The following is a 22,269-nucleotide window of genomic DNA, read 5'->3' as shown; positions in this document are numbered from 1 at the left end:
GAGAGTCAGAGACCACGTGGAATGGAGACAAACCATCCCAGGTCAGGCCGTCGTAGACCAGCCAGGCCCCGCTATGCAGGGGCTGCCCGTAGATACACGGAGCAAATCCAGCCAAGACCAGAAAGGAAACAAAAAACCCCCAAAACCCTCAGCTCAGTTCAACTCAGACCAGCAGCCCACAAAATCACAAACTAAATAACTGGGAGTGATTATTTTATGGAGCATGTACCTTTGCTCTCAGGAAGGCGGCTGCAAGCAGCTCTGACATTTAATCTATTCATGTCAAGTCCGGTGTTACTAATGGCCCCTCTTTCTCAATTGTTGAGGGAAAGACCCTGAACGGAGTATCCATGACCTAGCTCAGGTCACCTAGCTCAGTCACTGGGGCCAGAGGCTTGGAGGCTTGGTGACCATGCCTGGGTCCTGCTCAGAAAATGCAGCCACGCAATGGACTTAGAATGGGATAATTCCCCAAAAGCATAATACACAGGATGCCCCATGAAGAGCATGCTCTGTATCTCATTGCCTGTAATGTGAGAATTCAGCCGATGTGGAGATTCTCACCGCCCGGTCGTTCATCGCTTTGAGATTCTGTCATCAGCACAGACACTGGAGCAATTTATTTGTTAATTATCCTACATACATAATTCAAACCATGGAATATCACCAGAAAAAAAATGTCCATTGAGAACAGATTTTGTATTTTGGGAGCTTCAGAGTTTGCATATGTAGGTAACTTATCGATATTTCCTACCCTATTTTAGCCTTGAAGCATACCAGAGGTGTTTTCTCCTTAAAATGAAGGAAGGATATGTCTGGCCCATTTTATGCCCTGACGTGTTACAGGATGACACACAGACGAGACACTCCCGTGTTCCAAAACACGAAGCAACACGGGAAGGAGATGTCGATACTTGCATAGATAAGTATAGGGAGAACCGACAGACAATGGACAAAAGAATACTCTTTCCTTTGATCTTATGTCATAAGCTCTGTCCTCTAGCCTTTTGATGTTCTCTTGCTGGCTTGTGGATGTGCTTGACTTGAATTCACCTACCCTCAACAATAATGAAGGTAAAGGGTGGGCAGGGCATGTGAGTAAAGGCACTGGTGGGAAGAATTGACAGCGCTCAATGATCTTTCAGTGATGAAGATTGTATGGGTTCCTTCTGTTAAAGCACTGGCTTGGTGATGGGTGGTGCACCACATCACCCCCGTAAGTGCACCACTCGGGGGTCAAGAAATGCATTTGTAATACAGCCATAGGATGGAATAACCTGCAGCTATTAAAATAGTGACATGGGGAAGCATGCATAATATTTTACCAAGTGAAAAATATTTCTAGAAGTGCATTATGTCATCATTTTCATAATGTGTATATATTATATGTGTAACAGTCGGGATCTCCATAATTTGAGTGCCTTTTTCCCTTTAATGCTTATTTATGTTTTACAGGCTCCCAGTGTAAGAATGTGTCATTGTGGCAATTGTAAAATGTAAAAATAAACATGCAAAGTGTATCCATTAACTATGATAGTACCGCACAGAAAGTCATGCTGACAAAATATTTGCAACTGGAAAAAAAAAGGTTCCCTAGCTCCTCAAAGAGGTGCCCCTCTTATATCAATTTTGAAAGCAGTATTATAGTCTGGTGGGGTATCTTTTCGAGGGCTGCCACATTTAAGGCAAACTAAATAGTTACTAATCTACAGAGTATACCCTATTGTCAGACCCTGTTCTAAGCATTTTACATGTTTTAACTCATTACTACTCACAGCAGCCTATGAGGTAGTTAGTGCTGTTATTATCTTACGAATGAGAAACATGAAGCATGGAGATGTTAAACGAAGACATGTTAAAGTTAGAATCTGGGGCTCTGGCTCTTGACAACTGTTCTATAGTTTTCTCCTGTTCTGTGAGAAAGAACATTCCAGGTAGCACTGGAAAGGAAGGGTTTCTCAGAAAGGAAAGCAGATCTGTGAACGCAAAGCTCAGGCAGCCACTAGATGGCCTTGACCTCCTCCTCTTTGACTATTCATGGAGGAATTCACCTTGATCTTTGGGGACAGCATCTACCATGTTGAAGCCGGAGCACAGGAAACCACTAAAAGAAATTGTTGGTCACATGATCTCTGATTTACAACCCATTTCATTCAGCGAGTGAGGCCATTCTAAATCACCCAGCCACCAGCTAACCTGCTCCCTGAATGGGCTCAGCAAGATCAGCTGAGCCAGTCCAACTCCAAGGACACCTGCCCAACCCGTAGAATGCTGAGCTAATAGATGCTTACTGTTTGACATTGCTAAGTTTTGAGGTGGTTTGTTACACAGCAAAACCTAACTGATACAGTATTCTGGACGTGGAGAGGACTTGGAGTCTTCCCCTGGATAACTGACTCCACTTTGGCTCGTAGTGCCTGGACAGAACCTCTGAAGTTCAGTCCAACCCCACATCAGGTCCTTGGCCTTGGCAAATCGCCTCACAGCCCCTGCAACAGTATTGCCTAGTTCCTCCCAAAAGTGGTCCCTGCAGACATGGCTCTCAACTCCCATTACCACGGGGAACATTCTTTCACAGGGAGTATGCAGGGATTCATGGATCCCTTCTGTGCTGTATAAGAAGAGCCAAGGAAGTAGCAGGGTACCATCTCCTGTGCTTTCTCACTCTGCCGGGGTTTCATCCTCTTTGTCTGCAGCTGCTGGGCTGCAAGATGGAAGCCTTGTGAGGCTAACTCCTTCTAGAGTTCCGGACTGGCTGTGGAAATAAGTAAAGACCATGCAAATAAGAAAAACACCCTCACTTATGTTTGGTAGAGTCAAAGCCAGGCAGGAGAGCAGGAAAGCTTTATAATCAAAATAATAAAGAAGGCATTAGGTGTTCTCTGATTGGAGGTTGTTGCCAAAGAAGTCTGGATGCAGGGTCAGCAGAGGTGGGGCATCTTATGTGTTTGGTTGGAAAGCATATTTGGCTTTCTTTGGTTGGTCCTAAGTTGGAAGCTGGCACAAAAACGAGAAAAATCTGGCAATTACTAACAAAGAGTTCATCGCTCTGAACCAATTGCTATAAAGGTTGTGTTTTCACTTGCTGAACGGGCTGCTGCCGAGGTTGTAAGTCAGTGTCCTGTGGTCACCTACGGGCTGGCCTTTTCGGACTTGCACATCCAGTCTCTCAGGCTCCCTTTGGGACAGCCTCTCACTGGCGAGAGGCTGGCCAGCTCAGGGAAGGCTACAAACCCAGATCGTCACCGTCTGGGGACTGTTCCATTGTCTCCTTGATCAACTGTCTTGCAGGATTGTCTTGAGCTTTTTATTGTCGTCTCATCATGGTGATTATCTGTTAAGAGAGCAACTATGCAGTATGCAAGAGGCCAGCATGATAACCACTGGCTAAAACTAAAGTAATTCATAGCCCCTGTAAGATACTTCAGAACCAGGACTGTCCAACCCAAACCAAATAAACATAAAAAAACGGGCCATAACAATCAACCTTAAAAAGCCAAGCAGGTTTTCCCTGAAGGCAATACGCTGCTTGTTCTATTTTGCTTGTTTCATTCATCTAAGTGCAGCAAGAAGGGTTAGCAACGGCACAGACACCGCCTTGACTAGCCGGCGAAAACACCTACAGGATGCAACTGTCTATCACCACTGTGCCAGTGAGCTGAGATTGGTCTGCATTTCATCTGTGGTGAAGATGGCGTTGCTAGTAACTTCTGCCAAAGTTAATGTTAATAATCAGTTGCTTCTAGTACTTTTTGCTTGTAGGACTTCCACCATTGGGAACACGGCTCTGATCGTTCCTGTAAACAATGAATAATTCCCCTGGTTGGATTATGAAGGCCTGAATAATCAAGGGTTGGCTTGTCTGAGGACTGGCATTGGAGCTGGCACTTCCTAAACTGGTGATTCACAGAATTAGGGTCTCTGTGTACAGATCAGTCTTGGAATGTTGTTCGTAAAGTACTGGATGTATTAGTCTGAGGCGAGTGAGACCAGCCATGCTGGCTGCAAAAGAAGCAGTAGCACGGAGAGCACATGGAGGTTGGGGAGAGAAGGAATTGCTGATAATCGGGAGGTCGGAAGAAAGGCCCTTCATTAGCCTGGTTACGTATTTGGATCTCTATTAAACTATTTCAGGGGGCAAGTCATTGGCCCATCACTCCATGAAGGTTGTTGAATTCAAAGGTAGAACCCATTGTAATTGGTTCTTTTCCTGGGAGAAAAAGGCACTACCAAATTCATTGATTTGTTCAAGGTCATTTGTCTATGTAGACGCAAATGCCATCAGCTGCAATTTCCTATAATCTTGTTTGATAAGACTGAACTTGTCCAGGGGGTTGTTTTTTTTTTTTTTAAATCATCATGATCTGATGATGGATGGCAGATACAGCAATCAGTAAGATTCAGGGCAGCAGCTACTGTTTGGGGTCATCTACGAATGGTGTTAGAATGAGTATGTTCTGGCCTAACAACTATAATGAAGAGGAAAGAAAAGAGAAAATGGGCCATTCTAGGTGGAGAGCAATGAGGAGCCTGAGCAGAGGAATGGTTACTAGCAAGTAGATGAATCACAAAATAGGAATTAGTCAGGGATCTTAGTTCCATGTCCTGGGCAGCACTGTCCACTACCCTAAATTATCTGCAGTCTCCAAAGCTCTTGGGTCAGCTGTCTACTTCCAAAGAGTAGCTGTTCCTGGTGGATCTAGGAGAATTCTGAATCTGAGGTCTGTTTTTGGAGTCGTCTGCCAACCATGTGGAATTCTGAATTACTTCTTCAGTTGTGAAACATGCAGCCAAGGATGAACTCTATGGAGTTTCACTACTGAATTTGTGAGCAGTACCTGATAAGGTCCCTTCCAACGGAGTCCAAGAGCAGCTTTTCTCTGATGTCTTGTCTGATAGATGAAATCTCCTGGTTTAAGACCAGGAGGAGGCCGAGGCTCTTTGAGGAGACGTGGAGGGTAGGCAGCCTCAACCTGTTGATGAGAGGGGTGAGTCCTTGCAATATTTGGCTGTCTCTGCATGCAGCAGGGCAGAATGTCAGAGGTGAGACCTCTACATGCACAGGTCTTGCAGTTACCAGGTGATGGGGGTGACTGACGTGTCATCCCCGAGGGAGTGGGCTACATGGCCATAGTTCCCTATAGTTCCATCTTTTCTCTGTGTGCGTGATTGGATTATGGTCGAATCAAAATTTATTGGAAATGTTTTGCATGTGGCTTTTAGTGGACTATACTTGGAGTCTCTCAGGGGCTCAACTCTCTTGCCCCCTCTGTATTCAGGGTCCACCTCAAATGCTACATTGTTTCCATCTTCTCACCATCCTCCCCAGGGGACCAAGAAAGATTCAGTCCTGGATCCTTGGGAGAATGGAATAGTGTTTTTTAGCTTCTCACATTAAGTCTAAATGACTTGCTTGTTTCCCTGGGAGAGAGAGTGCTACTTTTTCTTTCTTTCTTTTTCTTCCTGTAGAGTAGAAACTTCTTGCACATTATACTCCCCACCCACAACCTTTAGATTTCTATCTTCCAGTGGGATCCCTTTTTTCAGTCTCCTGGAAGCATAAGTCTCTCAGTTCTGCTTTAAAGGTAGTGGTGGTCATGGTGCAGGGGGCATTGCTGGGAGGAGAAGGATCCTCAGGGAACTGGTAATATCACTGCAACCAGCAGAGAGATTCATCACCTCTCAAAGGAACTTTAAAATGTATTAAAATTCAGGTCACCTGATTACAAAACAGTGTGAATACTCAGCAGGCGTGAACGCTTCTGAACATCTTTGACTTGTAAATGTTGGTGGACGAGCATTTTCTCTGGCGTCTCCATTCATTCAGTATTTGTCCAGCACGTCCTTGGTGCTGGGCTCTGTCCAAGGCGCTGGGAGATACGAGGGAACAAAACAGAGATCTCTGCCCTCATGCACATTTTATCGTAGTGGGGAAGATACATAATAAGGACTAAGCAGAGTAAGTTAATGGTGTGTTAAAAGGTGGCAAGTGCTATGGAGCTAAGAACATGCAGCGCAGGGCAGGGAGGATCAGGCACCAAGGGACAAGGGCAGATTCACGTGTCTCCTTGTCTTTGGTGATACCTGACGTTGCCATTTCGATAGCAACCTTATCGCCAAGCCTCAGGGAAACAGAGCACGACAATGAAACCTTCCCTCGGGGTTTGAGGATTGTTACGAAGGAGATGCACACGCACACGCAGGGCTCTGGCTAAGTTTCCGGATGTTGCCGCTAATTTCATTAATCCTCAGCACAGCTGCAGGCTGAGTCAGCCGCCGCACATCTCCACTGGTTCGGGATTCAGAGAAGCATTGTATCTGATGGGGTGTAGAGGTTATTCATGAAATCTGGGCTTTACTGTGGAGACCTGATAATCAGTCAAAAAAAAAAAAAGGAAAAGAGGAGAGAGTCACAAATCAAGATTCTGTAAGTTGGTAAGCATATATACTTCTGTAGAAGAATATTGTTAATATCAGTATCTCTCACCAGCATCAGGATCCCGTAGTGGATACCCGTGTCCATGAGTGACAAGATTCTATTATTACTTCTCCATTGTCCTTCAGAGATAGAATCAACTTTACTAAAGAAAGCAGCAAAGCTTTTAAAAAGCCTGTATGTAGTAGGGAACAAAGAGCTGTACAATGAAATATTAATTATTCTAAAGGATAGCTCGGAGAAAAATACTAGGTTTACCAGAAACAATAAATTCTTTTCTCTGCATTTCTATTTCTATTTAGGCCAGTATGATCTGTCTCACCAACTCGAGATGCACTCATGGTCACATGTCTTTTGATTTTTTCAAAAAGATTTTATTTATTTGTTTTTAGAGAGAGGGGAAGGAGGGGAGAACAAGAGGGAGAGGACCATCAGTGTGGGGTTGCCTCTCACACACCCCCATAGTGGGGACCTGGCCTGACACCCAGGCATGTGCCCTGACTGGGAATTGAAATGGCAACACTTTGGTTCGTAGGCCGGCGCTCAATCCACTGAGCAGTACCAGCCAGGGCCTCTTTCACATTTTCAAAAAAAATTAATCACTGCTGAAGAGAAGAAAAATGCAGAATTCCCATTTTGAAGCCTCCCACCCACCTTGAATTGTCCAAAAGCATGAATATTTTCCTTATACAGCGAGTAGCACGGATGCGTGCTGTGGTCCTCTGTCTCCCGCTCTCTCGTGGTGGGGTTGTCGAGGACTCGTCCTGTGTGGCTTGATTTGTACAAGCTTTTATGTGAATGTAAGTGTTCAGTTCTGTAGAATAAATGCCCAAGGAGAAATTGCTGGGCTGTACGGTAGGTCTGACTTTAGTTTTAAAAGAAAGAGCCAACTTATTTTCCAGAGTGATTTCCCCATTCTACACTCCCACCAGCAATGATCAAGTGACATAGTTACTCTTTTCTCACCGGCATTTGGTGTGGTCACTATTTTTTATCTTGTCCATTCTGTTAGATACACCATAATGTCTTGTTATACTTCTAATTGCCATTCCTCTAATGGCTGATGATGTTGAACATCTTTCCATGTGCTTATTTGCCAGCAGTATATGCGTTTCAGTGAAATATCTCTCCTTGACTTTTGCCCATTTTCTGATTGGATTGTTTGGTTTTTACTATTGAATGTTGAGCATTCTTTTTTCCTTAGATACAAATCCTTTGTCAGATGTGTTATTTTGATAATATATTTCCTAGAATATTATTTGTCTTTTTAGCCTCTTAATAGTTTTTATAGAACAAAAGTTTTTGAGAAACTTTTGATAAGGTACCATTTACCATTTTTTCCTGTCATCCACTTACTTTTCATTCAACAAATAATTCTTGCATGTCTACCATTATAAAGACACTATTGTAGGCACCCGTAGGAATCCAGGACGGGATATGGTGCCAGCTCAAGGCATTCCCACTCTCACAGCGGATGTTGGATGGAGATATGTCCAGATAACTAACATTATATAACAAATGCTCAGTGCCATGGAAGCGGTAGAGGTCCATTTTTTTAAAAAGAAAATCAGATATATTTTGGATGATAAGGAAGTAGTAGGTGAAGGTTTCACCACTTCCATGCCACAAAAGGGCATAGAAATTGTCTTTATCAACTCACTTTTTCCAGGTTAACATGATAATTTTTAGATAACTAACATATATTAAATCTCATTCTGTGCAAAACAATTCCACATACATTGTATCAATTAACAACCACCTCACAGGGCAATGGAGAGGACGGAACCATGTATTTCATTTAGAGGAGCTAGGGTTCAATGGAGCTAAGTAACTCACCCAAGGTCACACACACACAGGAAGTGGGAAGGGCAGACTGGCACTCCAGTCTTGTGATTAATGCTCTTTTAATTCTACCCAGAATCCTCCCGAGGCATGTCCTTTTCCTTTCAGTATAAACTCATCAATCTCCTGGCTAAGAAATGGACTGTCTGATTTACATTTTAAAAGAACACGCAATGCATTTCCTCGGTGCACAAATCAACGAGCTCTTCTTGATGAAGAAAGACTCCATTAAAACTTGTACGGTGGTCCAGATCACGCAGCAAATGGAAAAACAGACCCTGCCTGTGGGTCACGGGGGGCCAAAGAAGGGGTGGGTGTTGCTGGGAGTCAGTAAAGTTTTGCTGGATGACAGCTCAGGAGTAATCAAGGAGGTAGCATTTTAGGTCATCTTCTTGCAGGCTCATTGTTACCCAAGGCACCTGCTAATGCCAAACCTTTCATGGGGAATGATTTTAAAAAATCAATAACAGCCCTGGTGAAGAATTAAAGTTGCGTCTGGTTCTGACCTAAAGGACGACAAATAGGGAACCGGGACTCTTTCTTATTCATAACATCTCTGGATTCCCATCTATACTTCCTTTCTGTATTATTTGCGACCTTGCCCAAATCACTGCAGTCTCCTGTATTCATTTGTCTTTCTTTTAAAATGTTTACCACGTAGGCAAGATGGGAGGACTTGTAAAGAGGTGAGTTTATATATTCAGGTCAGTTCTGCAAGCACCTGCATGGCCTCATTCTTGACACGATGCGAACACTGCGGGGTCACCTGTGGAGAGTAACCCTTTCGCATTCTACATTCACTTCCATATTCATACACCTCGCTTGGACCCCCGAATCCACAAGTGTCCGAAGTCAGACCTACCGTTTTGTGCAACAAAGAGCAAACATAAGAACATCAGACAAATACATTTTCTCCAGGGGACTACACAAGAACAGGAGAGTAATGGTTGCCTCCAGGGAGAAGAACAGAGGCTGGGAGACAAGGGTGGGAACTGTGTACCCACTTATACTTTTTGAATTTTGTACCATGCCATTGCTAATCAAGCATAGAGAAATAAAATTAAAACGGAATAAATGAAGTAGAAACTAAACACAAACTTCCTTCTACTTTAACCAGTTCGTAGGTACAATGAATGAAATGCCTTCCAGAGAGGAAAACAGAGCTTTAGCGAGTTCGACTTCTTTACCTTCCAAGTTCCCTTCTCAGAGGCTGTTTTGTTTGTTCGTTTGCTTGCTTGCTTTTTTTTTCTGCTGCGGACAGATCAACAAACAGGCGAGCCATCCATTTCTGCTGTGCGAATTGACGAGCAGAGAACAGTCTCAATTCACCGTCTTGGTGGAGGATTCCCAGGGTTTTAGGAATCACCAATGTAGCTCCATAAACGTTTTATTCTAATGGACTGACTTTCATCCTGCAGCTAGAACTGATGATGTGTTTTCACAGCCCAGTAGTTGGAGTTGAAGCAGTCCTCCGTCTTAGGAAGATTCCAGGCCTTGTGCCTGATGAAAGTAAACGCGCCACGAAGCTCTGACCTGCAGCAGAACCTGTCGACTTCTTGCCACTCTTCCAGGACCTGGCGCTCCTGGCCTGGGCCCGGATGCGTCCCTCACCCGCCGCAGTCTTGGGGAGTCCTCCCACCAGCGCGGGTCACTAACCCTTAGGTGCGGCACAGACCGGGCTTCGGCGGATTTGGCCGCGCAGTGGCCCGGGACAGCTCCCCAGCCCAGCGAGAACCCAGTCCGTGTCTGGAGCGAATGAGCATCACTAGCACAGTGAATTTACGAGAATGAAAGGAATCCAGACCAGGGCATGGGTCACCACGTTGACTTTAAGAACCCAGGGACTGACTGTTAAGGGAGGGAGAAGTGTATCTGCAGAAACGCCACGCCACCCCTGGTGAAGGTCGGGCGGCAGGGCGCCCCCAGTCCGGCCTGAGAGAAGCAGCTTGGAGCGGAGGGTCCGCTGACTTGTCACTACGCGGTCTGGGAAGGGCCGGGCCCCCCTGGGTGCCCAGCAGCTGGGGACGGGAAAAGCCTTACTTTGAAGCTGGGAGTGACCTGAGGTCTCGCCTGGGGGCTCCCTGGCCGCCAGCAGGACAGCGCACTGCGCCGCGAGGGAGCGCCCAGGAGGGGGCGCGGATCCTTGGCCCGAGCTGGCGCAGCCCCAGCCCCGCCTCCTCCCGAGGCGCCCCGCCCTCCCCGCGCGTGCCGCCGGCGCCGGGGGAGCTCCACCAGAACCCGCGGGCAGGCAACCCCTGCCCCGGCGCAGGCGCCGTCGCACGCCGCCCCTCTCGCCGGCTCCAAGCCTGCGCCCCCGCCCCGCCTCCGCACGCGCCCCCACTCGGGGCGCCTCTGATTGGCCGGCAGCTGGGCCAGGGTGTCAGCGGCGGCTGCGGCCAGGCTGGCCCTGGGTGCCTGCGGCACAGGCGACTCCCTCGCAGCCACCGCTGCCGGGCTCTCGCCTCCAGGCTGCTCCTGGACTCACGCTGCGGCTGCGGTTCTGGTGGCCGAGCCCTGCGGCGTTGCAGCTCGGAGCAGGCGCGCCGACCCACCTGCACCCCTGCCTCTCGGCTGGCAGCCTCCTAATACACGCGCTGCGCTGCGGCAGGTGCCCCAGACACCCTGAGGCGCGTTGGCCCGAGCCTGGCCACCATTGATGACCCAGGTCACGGACCTACTCCAGCCTGGCTACCGCGTGTGAGTACCGTCCCCTCCCCTCCCGTGGCTTTGCGCCACTGTCCCTCTTACGTTGCGGCAACTTCGGGGGTGGGTGTGTGGTGGTGTCTCGCACGTCTCCCCACACCCCGTGCAGGTCCTGAGCCAGGGTCCCTGGCAAGGCCAGTCTACCTCTGCGGAGGGATTTGGGGAGGGGAATCGAACTTGCCAGGGCAACATCGCAGAGTGGGAACAGCGCCTTTCTCTCCCGCTGCCGGGGCTGGACTCGCCTCTGGTTTTCCCTGGCGGTTTCCGATCCCCACCTGCCACGTAGCTCTTGGGCTGCGGTTCACCGCGCACCTACTACGCTACGGGCGCACCAGTGGGACGCCTTAAACCGTCGAGTAAGCGCCGCAATCAGCCCCACGCAACTGATTTGACTCTTTTGTACTCTTAATTTCTGTAAAATGGGGCTAATCAGGGACTCGTTCAAGGTCACGTTTGGTGCGCGGAGTAAGAATCCGAATCGAAAGACTCCGGCCGGGTCTTTAGTCTGTGTGGAGAGGGGCGCGCTGTTTCGGGGTAGAAAGTGGGGCGGGGGTCGCCTCAGCTCCATCCCGGTCGCTTCCTCATACCCGCCCCCAACTCCGCCTTATTGGAAGAGGTCAGGCGCTGATCCCAAGAGACCCCTTGGGGGATTTTCGGGGGCAGTACGTAGAGGAGCGATTCCGCGGGGGGAACCCTTGGACCGGTGACTTGTGCAGCATCCCTTCCATTGCCCGTGACTTTGCTCACGTCTCGGCAGGGTTAGGGGAATTCACTAGGTGCCTCTACGCCTACGTCCATCCTGCTCCGTCTCCTCCCAAGTAAGCCCTGTCCTCGAGCACACGTATCCCAGAGACCCTGACTGCACACAGCCGATCGGGCCCAGGGACTTCCCAAGAGAAGCGGCCGGGCTCTGGGGCTGGGGGGTTGGCTTCCCCAGCACGGGCTCCCGCCAGCCTTTGGAAAAATGCCTCGAGTTTGGCTTCAAGTATGCTAGCTCTCCCCCTACCCCTTGATCTGGGTTTCACGCCTTCCCCGGGGATTGGCGTCCGGTCCTGGGATTTGTACATGTCGTCAGACGTGAATCTTTTACTCCAGATCCTTTGAGGCAGCCGTTGGGGCTGTGAGCTGTTCTCAGAACTTTGGGCTGGGAAGAGGGTCGCCCCTCCTCTTTGGAGGTCACCACCCCGGTTCTCCAACTGCGCCTGCCTTGCCCCGACTCAGAGATGAGGTGACTGCTGAGATCGTTTTGCAAAGTCTGACAAACATCCCAGAGCCTCAACTTTCTAGTCTGTGAAATGGAACAGTTCCTGTGTTTTAGTCTTTGCAAGGCAGTGGGGTTCAGAGGACACGACAGATGTAAAAGTGGAAGGAAGATTGTGGAGGGGGAACTGACCAATAGGTGGAAATGGAGGAAATTTAATTTTTTTTTTTTTTGGTTAAACAGCAGTCTCTAGGCCCCAATTCACAGACCTAAAAATCCTTCCTTCCTGAGAAATTTGGTTTGGTAAGACTTTGAAAATGCTACTTTGCCTCCTCCTGTTATTTTCCTTCCTGGCCATGGCCATTCACACTCACAGATACAGACCGGCTCCTTTCTCCGAGCCGGGAGGGGTGGAGGCAGAGTTCCTCTGTGGCCTTGGCCTTGAGTGCAGTTGACTCACACAGACTGAAATACCTCCTAGAGCCCTGAGCACCCCCCTGGCTCTGCCTTCCTGCTTGTGACTGTGTGTCCACAGGCTTTTGTCTCAAAGGCTAGCTAAGGCGGAAAGCCTGGCCTGACCTTGGCGCATTGATCTTAATGGTACACAGAAGTGTATGCACTACGGGTGGCCACAGACCGAGCAGACCTGTGGAGCTAGTGCCCAGATCAAGACCTAGAACGGTCCCCGTGTCCCCATGACCTCTATAGGTACGCTCTCCCAGAGGTAACCACCATCCTGCTCAGTTTTGTCGGGTGGCTCTTCCTTTTATGACTCTCACTATTTACTTTATCATTTTCGTTTCAAAGCAAAAATGAAACTGCTAGATAATTTTCTACTTCCTTTGTTTTTATTGTATACAAAACCAAGGTAGTTAATTATACTTAAGCCAGTCCAGAAAGCTAGAAGGAAGAAATCGGTCTTGAGTCGTGGTTGGACTTTGAACTGGGTTTGCCCCACCCACCGCCCTGGTCATTGGTTCTCATGTGGTGCAACTGGCCGGACCCCAGTATATAAGAGGGTTGGTGCTGTTAAATGGAGGGTGGTTTATTCATAGTGTCTTCGAATAATGCAGACCTTAAAGAGTGTAATAATAAAATATGAATTAAGAAAATGTGAGTGAATTCTCCCTTGAAGCATACAAAATGGAAATAATTTGAATTCCTCAAAGTTAAAAAATTGGTGAAAATCACAGAATTTCAAGGCTGTGATTTTATGCGCTGTTTGCGCTATTGCCACACGGTGGCGCCACATTGGCGGGAGAACTGAAATGCCCACCATCCTTTCCAAAGCTCTCTGAACAGAATCACAGGAATGAAACCCAACCGTTTAGGATCTCCGAAAGTGATTTCCAAACGCTGGTTTGCCCAGGACGTGGCAGGCGGGCTAAGTCCATGGACAGAACGCCATCCCAGCATTTTAGGAGGGTCTCCTGTGGGTTGGGGCAGGTGGAGCTGAGCCACTATCGCTTTCTCTCTGGTAATATGGAGCGGCAGTATGTCCTTGGAATTTCAAAGAGGGTCCATTGAGAAGCTAGCTTAGGTATGTGAGGGTCCTTTTGGGGTCATTTCACCCCAGAATCTCCCAAAGGTGTGAGAGAAGGAACTCTCTTTCCTGGGGCTGGTAGATCTTTTTACCAAGCACTGTCTGTGGTGAACTCGGAGAATAAAGAGACCTGGTGCAGCCAAGCTGCTGCTGGAAGAAATGGCCCCTGCCTTCCCCAGTCTGGGGGCCAGGTCGCCAGGGGAACCGTGGGGTGGGGGGGATGCTGTATCCAGCTGTGGAAACGTGTAGAGAACCCAGCCAGTGCCCTTCCCCCACCTATCACCTTTTCATTTTACTGTCCGTGTGACTGAGATGCTGGTTAGATGACTTTAGTCTTGTGATGGCTGCCACGCCTCTGTTTGCTAAGCGTGTTGGGCATTTGCCATGTGCTGGACACTATATGTGCATTCACTTAACCTTCACAACAGGAGGAGAGTGGCTTTCCCATTCAGCGGTCCCCAACGTTTTGGCGCCAGGGACCAGTTTCATGGAAGATAATTTTTCCCTGGACTGGGGTGGGGGTGGGGTGGGGATAGTTTCAGGATGATTCAAATGCATTACATTCAAGCTCACCTCCTGCTGTGTAGCCAGGTTCCTAACAGGTCCTGATGATACTGGTCTGCGGCCAGGAGGTTGGGGACACCTGTAAGGGACCTGGGTCTTGAAAATTAAGCATGCCTTCTAAGTTTACACACGATGAGACCCAGAGCTTGGGGCGAGCCAGGTCTCTCAGGCACCCTCCCTAGCTGAATGGCATGCACCCTTGTGCAGGGTGATGGAAGTCTTGTACGTTTCTCTCGTCCTTCCTGGCACCCGGCATACGACTTTGCATCGAGTAGCTACTTAGTCTAAGCGTGGGATTCCATGAATAGAACATTCTCTGCTGAGCACGAGGGAAACTGACGCGCTGAAGGATGAGAATTTGGGGTGGAGGTCACACGACTGGTGACGTTAGGAGGGAGTGTGCGCCCTCTATGTCTTGTCTTCCTTCGTGTTTAAGCTTCTAGGTAAATGGAGACCTGCCATTTATTTTTGTGATTTGTTTTTTCCCCCACCTGGTATTGTATTTGACATGCATTAATTATATATGTTGATAGTAATAGATGTAATTAATACTTCTCAGAGATCCCAGAGTTTAAATATTCCCCATTGGTGGACCAAAAAAAAAGATGCTTTTCCCTTCGCTGTTATAAACAGTATGGCAGGGGCTATCCTCAATGGAAGTGCACACAAGTGTGTCTAGGGTGTGTGCCCCCAGAATTTGAATGTCTGGGTAGTAAGATACTCTTGCACCAACAACTGTCTGTTCCTTCAACCCCACTAGGTTTGCAAATTGTCCTCAGAAGCGGCTGTGCTATTTATCACTCCCACTGCCAATCTGTGGGAGTTCCGTATCCTCGACCGTGCCTGCTAGTAATCATAGGCTTTAATTTTGGTTGATGTGATAAGCACGGAATATATTTCACTGCTCTTTTACTTTATGTTTCCCTTAGAGATCTTCATATATATATGTGTATATATATAGAGAGAGAGATCTTCATATATATATATATATACATACACACACACACACACACACACACACACATACACACACACACCCCTCTTGGTTTTCAAGTTTTCTTTTCTATGCATTGGTATGTTTTACTAGGTAAAATTTTAGATGTTTAAACTCATCTGAGATTTATATTTCTGTACAGTGTGAGGCAGGGATCTAATTGGTGTCCATATTGTGAACTATGCCTTTATCCTTTAATGAATAATTAGCTATTGCTTATTTATTTTGCTGCTATCTCTGTCATTTACCAATTTCTGTTATATATTTGGATCTGTTTCTAAACTCTGTTCTGTTATTTTAATGATTCCTGAGCTAATACCATTTTAATTTAATTATTAAGGCTTTATAATAAATCTTCCCTTCCTAGCCATTTTCTTCAAAATTGTCTTGGCTATTCTTGACCATTTAGGCTCCTTCATGAATTTTTGGATCTGTCCTAAATATCCCTTCTCATGAAAAATACTGTTATCAAAATTTGGAAAAGCATCAAATAAAATTATTGGGTTTTTTTCCTTCAAATATAGTGCTAATCAACTCTTTCAAGTTCCCATCCTTCACTGTCAAATTTTGGTCCCCATTTCACGTGGATTCCCACTAAGTGATTCTTCTCTGCTACCAGAGACCTTTGATTAAGAAGGACCCCATGGATATGATTTTTAAAGCGAATACAGTCATTTTATATTCAACAACATGGGAGCGGCATTAATATCAATAATTCTTCTTCTCTGTCATTTTTATTCTCCTCCTAATCCATAATTTATGGATTCTTTAAAAAAAAAGAATCCACAAAACCATTCTTTTAAAACATGAAGCAGTTACTTTTTACAGTGAAGCAGTTACTTTTTATTGTAACTTCTTCATCTTTGTACATATTTTTACTTGCTTAGGATGAATTACTTTGTCAACATTTATTTACTCTTGAAAAATTTTTGATCCATATTGCCAAATAATCCTCCAGGAAAGTTTATATATTTATTTTGCCATTGGCAGTGCCTGAGGGTGCCAGATCCCAGTGCTGTGCCAATGGTAAATATTCATCAACATGGCCAAGTTCACAGGCAAAGGAAAAACCCAGAATCTTGTTTCTGCACTTGACTTTTTTTTTCCCTAGTGAGACAGAATATATCTTCATATTTACTGGCTCTTCACAGCAGACTTAACTGTAGAGTTTTACATAAGTGTTGTGTCTTTTACTTCCTGTAAAAGAAACTTACATTATCACTTGGCATTTTTAAGAGAACTGTCGGATTGTTTTATACAGATTATATTTATTCTTTAACTGTTAAATATCATTCCATGGTATGAAAATGCCATATTGTATTGATCTGCTCCTCCATGGTGGACATTTGATGGCTTCTGTATTTTTTAGCTGTTATTGGGCTGGCCAAAAAGTCTAGTATGCTTTTTCTGTACGATGGCTCTAGTAGCGCTTAGTTGTCTTTAACTTTGTTCAAAACAATTTTGTTTGATTGCATTGTGGCGGCTATCATATCCACATGCATTTAAAAAAAACTTATCAGAACTGGTGAATTTTTGTACAGCCATTTAAATATTGAAGATGGGAGAAGATATGCAACATTTTTGGCGTATTATGCTTTATTATTTCAAGAAAGGCAAAAACACACCTGAAACACCAAAAAAAAATTTGTGCAGAGTATGGAGAAAGTGCTGTGACTGATTGAATGTGTCAAAAAGTGGTTTGTGAGGTTTCTAGGTACTATTGACATTTTGGCCAAATAATTCTTTGCGGTGGGACTGTCTCATGCATTGGAGGGTGTTTAGCAGCACCCCTGGGCTCTCCCCATTAGAAGCCAATAGTGGGAGATAGCCGACATACTCAAAATATCCAAGTCAGTAAAATTATTGGTGAAAATGAAAAATGTCTCTTTTATTTTACAGAAAAAATATAATGGGCTTTTTGGCCCAATATATAGATGTGTGTGGTAACATCGTGGAACTATATTTAGGCACATGCAAACGGAGTCCTTGAGGACACAGGCCCAGAAATGGAACTGCAGGATCATAAGTTTATATGAACTTAAAATTTGACCACTCGGTGCCAAATTGCTTTCGAAGGTGGCTATACTCAAACTTTCAGAGCAGTGTATACATATAGTATCTGTGCATCAGGGAACAGTAATACTAGAGAAGGAAGTACAAAAGTAAAAAGTACAAGGTCTGTCCAGAAAGTATCCATCCACATAACATGAAAAATAAAGGCATTTGTTGAAGAAGATACAAGAAACACTGTAGACAGGACAATGAAGCTGCAGTCCCCTTCAAAGTTGGCACCTTGGGACCTCACACAGTTCTCCCAGCGTCTCTTCCACTGCTCAAAACACTCTGCAAAATCCTTTGTTGGAATCACCATCAGCTGCCCCGTCGTATTTTCCTGAATCTCTTCGATGGTCCCAACACCTCTTCCCTTTCAAAGGCGATGTGAGTTTGGGGAAAAACCAGAGGTCGCAGGGTGCCACACCTGGGCTGTAGGGGTGTTGGGTCACCTGGGTGACTTGATGTGTTGCTCCCACAACCAGACGGAAACTCAGAGGCTGAGCTCTTATGTTTTCCCCTTCTAGACTCATTGTTGTGCCGGTCTTGGACATAGGCTTTTGAGACTTGGGAGGACAGGCATTCAAGACCTGATACTCACCTCGGGCAAATCTGATGAAATTAAAGAATTTTAAGAAAATGCCATCAATCCAGAGCATGTGCACTCGGGAGCACCTGGCCCTCCTCTCTGAGTCGGGCGCCTGGCAGTCTTCCCGTTAGCAGCAGAAACGGTTAAAAAAAAACTTTATACCATTGTTTTAGTTAAAGCACTGCCCTCAGTGAGCCTGCCCAAAAATACGGGTCAGTGCCAGGCACGTTGTCACCGGAGTCCAGTTAGCTCATTCAGCTGGCTTCCCTGGGTGGGTGCTGTCCTTCCACGGGGGCCTGAAAACGCGTCTCAGGGGCCTTAGCGTTCCTAGGGTCCTTAGACCACGCCCTTTTACTTCTGGGGATCTGGCCCGAGGGGGAGAATCTTCAGTGTGGAAAGCCCTTTATGCACGAAGATGTTCATCAGAGCCCTCTATGAGACGGTCCGAAGTGGGAATCAACCCCGTGAGTAACACTGGGAGCGGGTATGTCCATCCAGTTCCTGTAACGCAATGTAACCGTTCCGAGCGCTGCTGCCAGGGGGTCAGACTGACACGGCGATGCACTGGGGATAAGACACGTGGTGAGGAAAAGCTGCTCCCTCTGTGTGTAACAGGGCAGAGCGACACAGCTCCCGCAACACGTGGGGGAAATGGACTTCAACGAACTGACGCGTTAGCACTGGTTGTGTTTGTGTGATAGGGTCAGGTGATTGATTTTCTCCTCTGGCATTAACCGATTTTTCTTAAATGGCATATTTTTTTGGTGTGTGTCGGGGGTAGGGGGGGTGGTACTGAAAACCACACACAAACTCCGGAGGGAGGAATCAGAAGAAAGAGAAGTTCCGAGATCTGTGACAGCCCCCTTCTGATGAGCCCCTGGGCGGGGTGTTCCCTTTGGTAACTGTTTTGGCAGAATTGAGACTTCAGAAGAAAGACATGGCGGAGAGGGGGTCTGGGGAAAGGGCCCTGGCCAGGCCGGGCGGGGGCCCACGTTGGTGGGAGGCTGCGCCGCCCCGTCCGTGGGAACTCAGAGCAGGGCCGCACGCCTCATCTCTGGGCTGTCCTGTGCCTGGCGCAGCGCTGGGGTCGCGCAGGCGCTCAAGCTGCGCTCGGTGGCGTTACGGTCCACGGGCGCAGACTCCGACACGCCCCACTGACCGCGCTGCAGAGGACTTACATTGTGCTTTCAGGGCATTCCCTTTGGATTTGGAGGGGGGCAAGTGAAGAAACCATTGTTTTTCATTTCTCTCTGGTTTGAATTAAATATCCATGGGCAGGACTACGCAATCTCAAACCGCCTCACCGGCCTTCTGCCGTCCCTCTTGAATTCCTGAGTCGCTTTTTAAGAAGAAAAGCTGCCGCTACTTTGGCTAGCTCAGGAAGAGTTCTGTAATGCCGTCGATGGAATTCTGCGGCACACCTTTAATTATCCTTGAAGTAGCTAACTTTAATTAAAGTATGCGTCTGCGAACCTCCTACTGACGGGGGACGTATTGCTGAACCTACTGCGGATCACGCTGCTGTTACAGATCATTAAACCATTTCCCTCCTGCCATGCTACTGAACTGGAGATTTCTTTTTTATCACCTAGGACAGCTTCATTCTCCTCTGTGCCATCTATCCAATAAGATACGATCTAGGGCCAAATCCCTATAATGTTGTTGCTTATATACCTTTGAATATAACCACAGTTTGAATGGCCTGGCTGAGCACGCTATCGTATTGTATGCTTTTCTATTTGAGACTGTTTTCCTTTTGAAAGTGTATGCTCCCATCTAGTTTAAAAATTTATTTCAACTTTCATTATATGGGGGCTTCAAAAAAAAAGAAGAAAGAAAGAAAGAAACCTATTTATTGCATCTGGGCCTCAGGTGATTGGAGAAGGTACAGCATAACAGAGTCAGATCAGAGGGGTGTTTTGAAAATCATCTGCTCCGGAGGTAGAAGATGGATCCTTTCACCAGGGGAGGCCGTATGTGGGTGAGACTGGTGAACTCCATGAACGTGAGTCCGTGCTAAAGCGTCTTTGCTGTAAAATGAGTTTGTTGGTCAAGTCACAACTGGGGGTCGGGGGAACCATGACAGTGAATTAACTGTTCTGTAAGAGATGGACAAAAGTGCAGGCAGGAGCATTATCGGGGGAGATGGCAGATCTATCTGTGCCTACTGCAGGGAGGACTCACTGCGCCCTGCAGGACGGAAGGGTCCATGTGCCCCCTCTGCCACCAGGTGCTGACGGGTTCATCCCCCACGTGCCCAGGAGGGGCTCCACGCTGGGCTCTGCTGTCCGGGAGGTAGGCCCTCCGTGGGGGCAATGGATGAAGCCCGCAAAGAGGCCATCTGTGGGGCTGGACGCATGCGCAGCTGTGAGGCTGGGCCCTGCTGCGGTGCCTGCTTTGTGCGCGAGCTCCCTGACGAAGCACCGGGCAGGAGGCTGCCTGCCCTCCCGGGTGTCATCTCGCTCACTTGATTATTGAGAATGACAGTCAGATATCATCACACCGAGCTCCTCTGGCAGGTCCGTCACCCGCAGACCTCTTTCCCAGGTGTCCTTGCCGCTGATCGCCCAGGCCTGTTCTCTCCGGTCCTGGTCGTGCTTTCAGCGACTGCCCGTGACCTGATGTAGGTCCGTTAACTTCCAGACATCTCTCAGGCCAGGCAACATGGAAATCAACATGCTGCTCGAACTCCTGCCTACCGCAGGGGCTGCCCTTGCCCGCGGTCTTTCAGAGCCCCGCCCCGAGCGGGGCTGGGATGCTGCAGCTGCCCCCTGCTGGGTGGTGGCGATGGTGTCTCATAGAGCCATCCACAAACCAGGCCTGTGGTTTCCCCTCTCATGCTGTTCGCTCATCAGGAAGTTCCTGCGAGGTCGTACGTGTGGACTGAGTGAGAGTCGACAAAGCAGCAGACGCAGGAGCCGTGAGTCCGAGCCACCTGCCGGTGCTGCCTGAGCCTGCTTTCTGCTACGCCGTTGCCACTCGACGGTGGGCGCCTACTGCACCCACCCGGCCTAATAGAATCTCCAAGCCGGGTGGTCACGTGATCACCTGGCGCCCCCTAGTCAGGCATTTGGCGCCAGAGCCCCGCAGCCAGCATGGACTGTTTCTCTAAAGGAGAAGGGCTGTCTGCAGAGGAGGGGGCGGCTCTATTTGAACAGCCTGAGAAGCCTGTGAAGAGCCTCACCTGGAGCTTTCCAGAGGCGCTCTGCCGCTTCTCTGTTTGCTGTGGACACTGGTGTCATCGGTCTGCGGGGTCCTGCAGGAACTGAGGGGCGGTGCCGCGTGCGCTGCTGCCGGCGCTTGCTGCAGAGCCTTCCCTCGCTCGGGGTCCCGCCCGGAACTGGCTGCCTGACTGTGCGCTCAGTGTGGGTGGCTGAGATCCGGATACTTGTACGTTTCTTTGTGGTGTCTCCAAATTCCGAAAGCGCCCACCAAGCTTCAGGCCTCTTTCTTTTTTTAATTTAAAGGCTAAATGGTGATGATGACTAGGGTAATAACAATGAAATAATAGCCCCGGACGGTCTAGGAGAATCCATCAGAGCAAAGAGCCTAGAAGGGCTCCGTGTGTCCTGGCCACCCTTGGGTCGTGGCCACGAGAACAGTCAGTCCTGCCCCTCGCGCCAGGTGGCGTCCTGGGAAGGAGGAGGGAGAGGGAAAGAGTGGCCGGCCACAGGGAGGTGAACTTTGAACCTCCTGAACATTTTCCAGGAGGAAAGAGTTTTCGTCAGGGAGTCAGTCAGTGGGGCTGAGTCATTGGCCTCTGTTTCTTCTCATCTCAGAGCTCTCATACGGCACATAGTGGCTTCCCCTTACCTGCCTGTGCCCTGGTCACCTCACCATCTTCCCCACCGCTACCTGAGTGACCCCAGAGAAGCACAAATGCTGTGCCTCCAGGTACTCACCTGTTTAGGACCCCGCAGTGGCTCCCAGGGTCTTAGGTGAAGTCCAAGCTCTTTGAAGTGGCTTCGTAACCTCCCTCCGCAACCCTGCCACAGACGGACGGAGTAATGAGCACATCTCCGAGGGACGCGTCAGTCTGTAGTCTGCCCTCAGCCTGGTCACCTGGCCCACCTGGCCCCACTTAGGGCGCTGGCCCCGGCATGCCTGACTCCTGGGAACCTCCCCGCTGCTCCTCGTACAGTGGCTCACAGCCCATTCTTCAGGGGGGGCCCTTCCCACACTGCGCCTGCCTGCACTTTATCGCCAGCTGTCCCAGCCTGTGCTCAGCGGAGGTGTGGGTGACTCGGAGAGCCCTCTGAGGTGTGCACAGGAAAACCCCAGGTCCTGCAGCTGTTGTTTGCTTAGACTGTACTTGTGGTGTTTACATATAAATGGGTACTTCTAA

The 22,269-nt window shown here is 48.1% G+C and overlaps 1 protein-coding gene across 1 annotated transcript in view; it reads left to right on the top strand.

The window, feature by feature from the left end:
• The first annotated feature begins 10,515 nt into the window (after nucleotides 1-10,515).
• Nucleotides 10,516-22,269, top strand: part of LOC123830767 (myosin VIIA and Rab interacting protein) — a 204,103-nt gene continuing 192,349 nt past the window's right edge. The window contains exon 1 of the mRNA XM_045857302.1: nucleotides 10,516-10,975. The gene's annotated coding sequence lies outside the window, so the exon portion shown is untranslated. The remainder of the gene's footprint in view (nucleotides 10,976-22,269) is intronic.

This window comes from Phyllostomus hastatus, unplaced genomic scaffold, assembly GCF_019186645.2.
Source record: "Phyllostomus hastatus isolate PE091 unplaced genomic scaffold, TTU_PhHast_1.1 phas_scaffold_129, whole genome shotgun sequence".
NCBI lineage: Eukaryota > Metazoa > Chordata > Mammalia > Chiroptera > Phyllostomidae > Phyllostomus > Phyllostomus hastatus.
The sequence above is the reverse complement of the archived record's forward strand: the minus strand, read 5'-3'. Positions and strand labels throughout refer to the sequence as shown.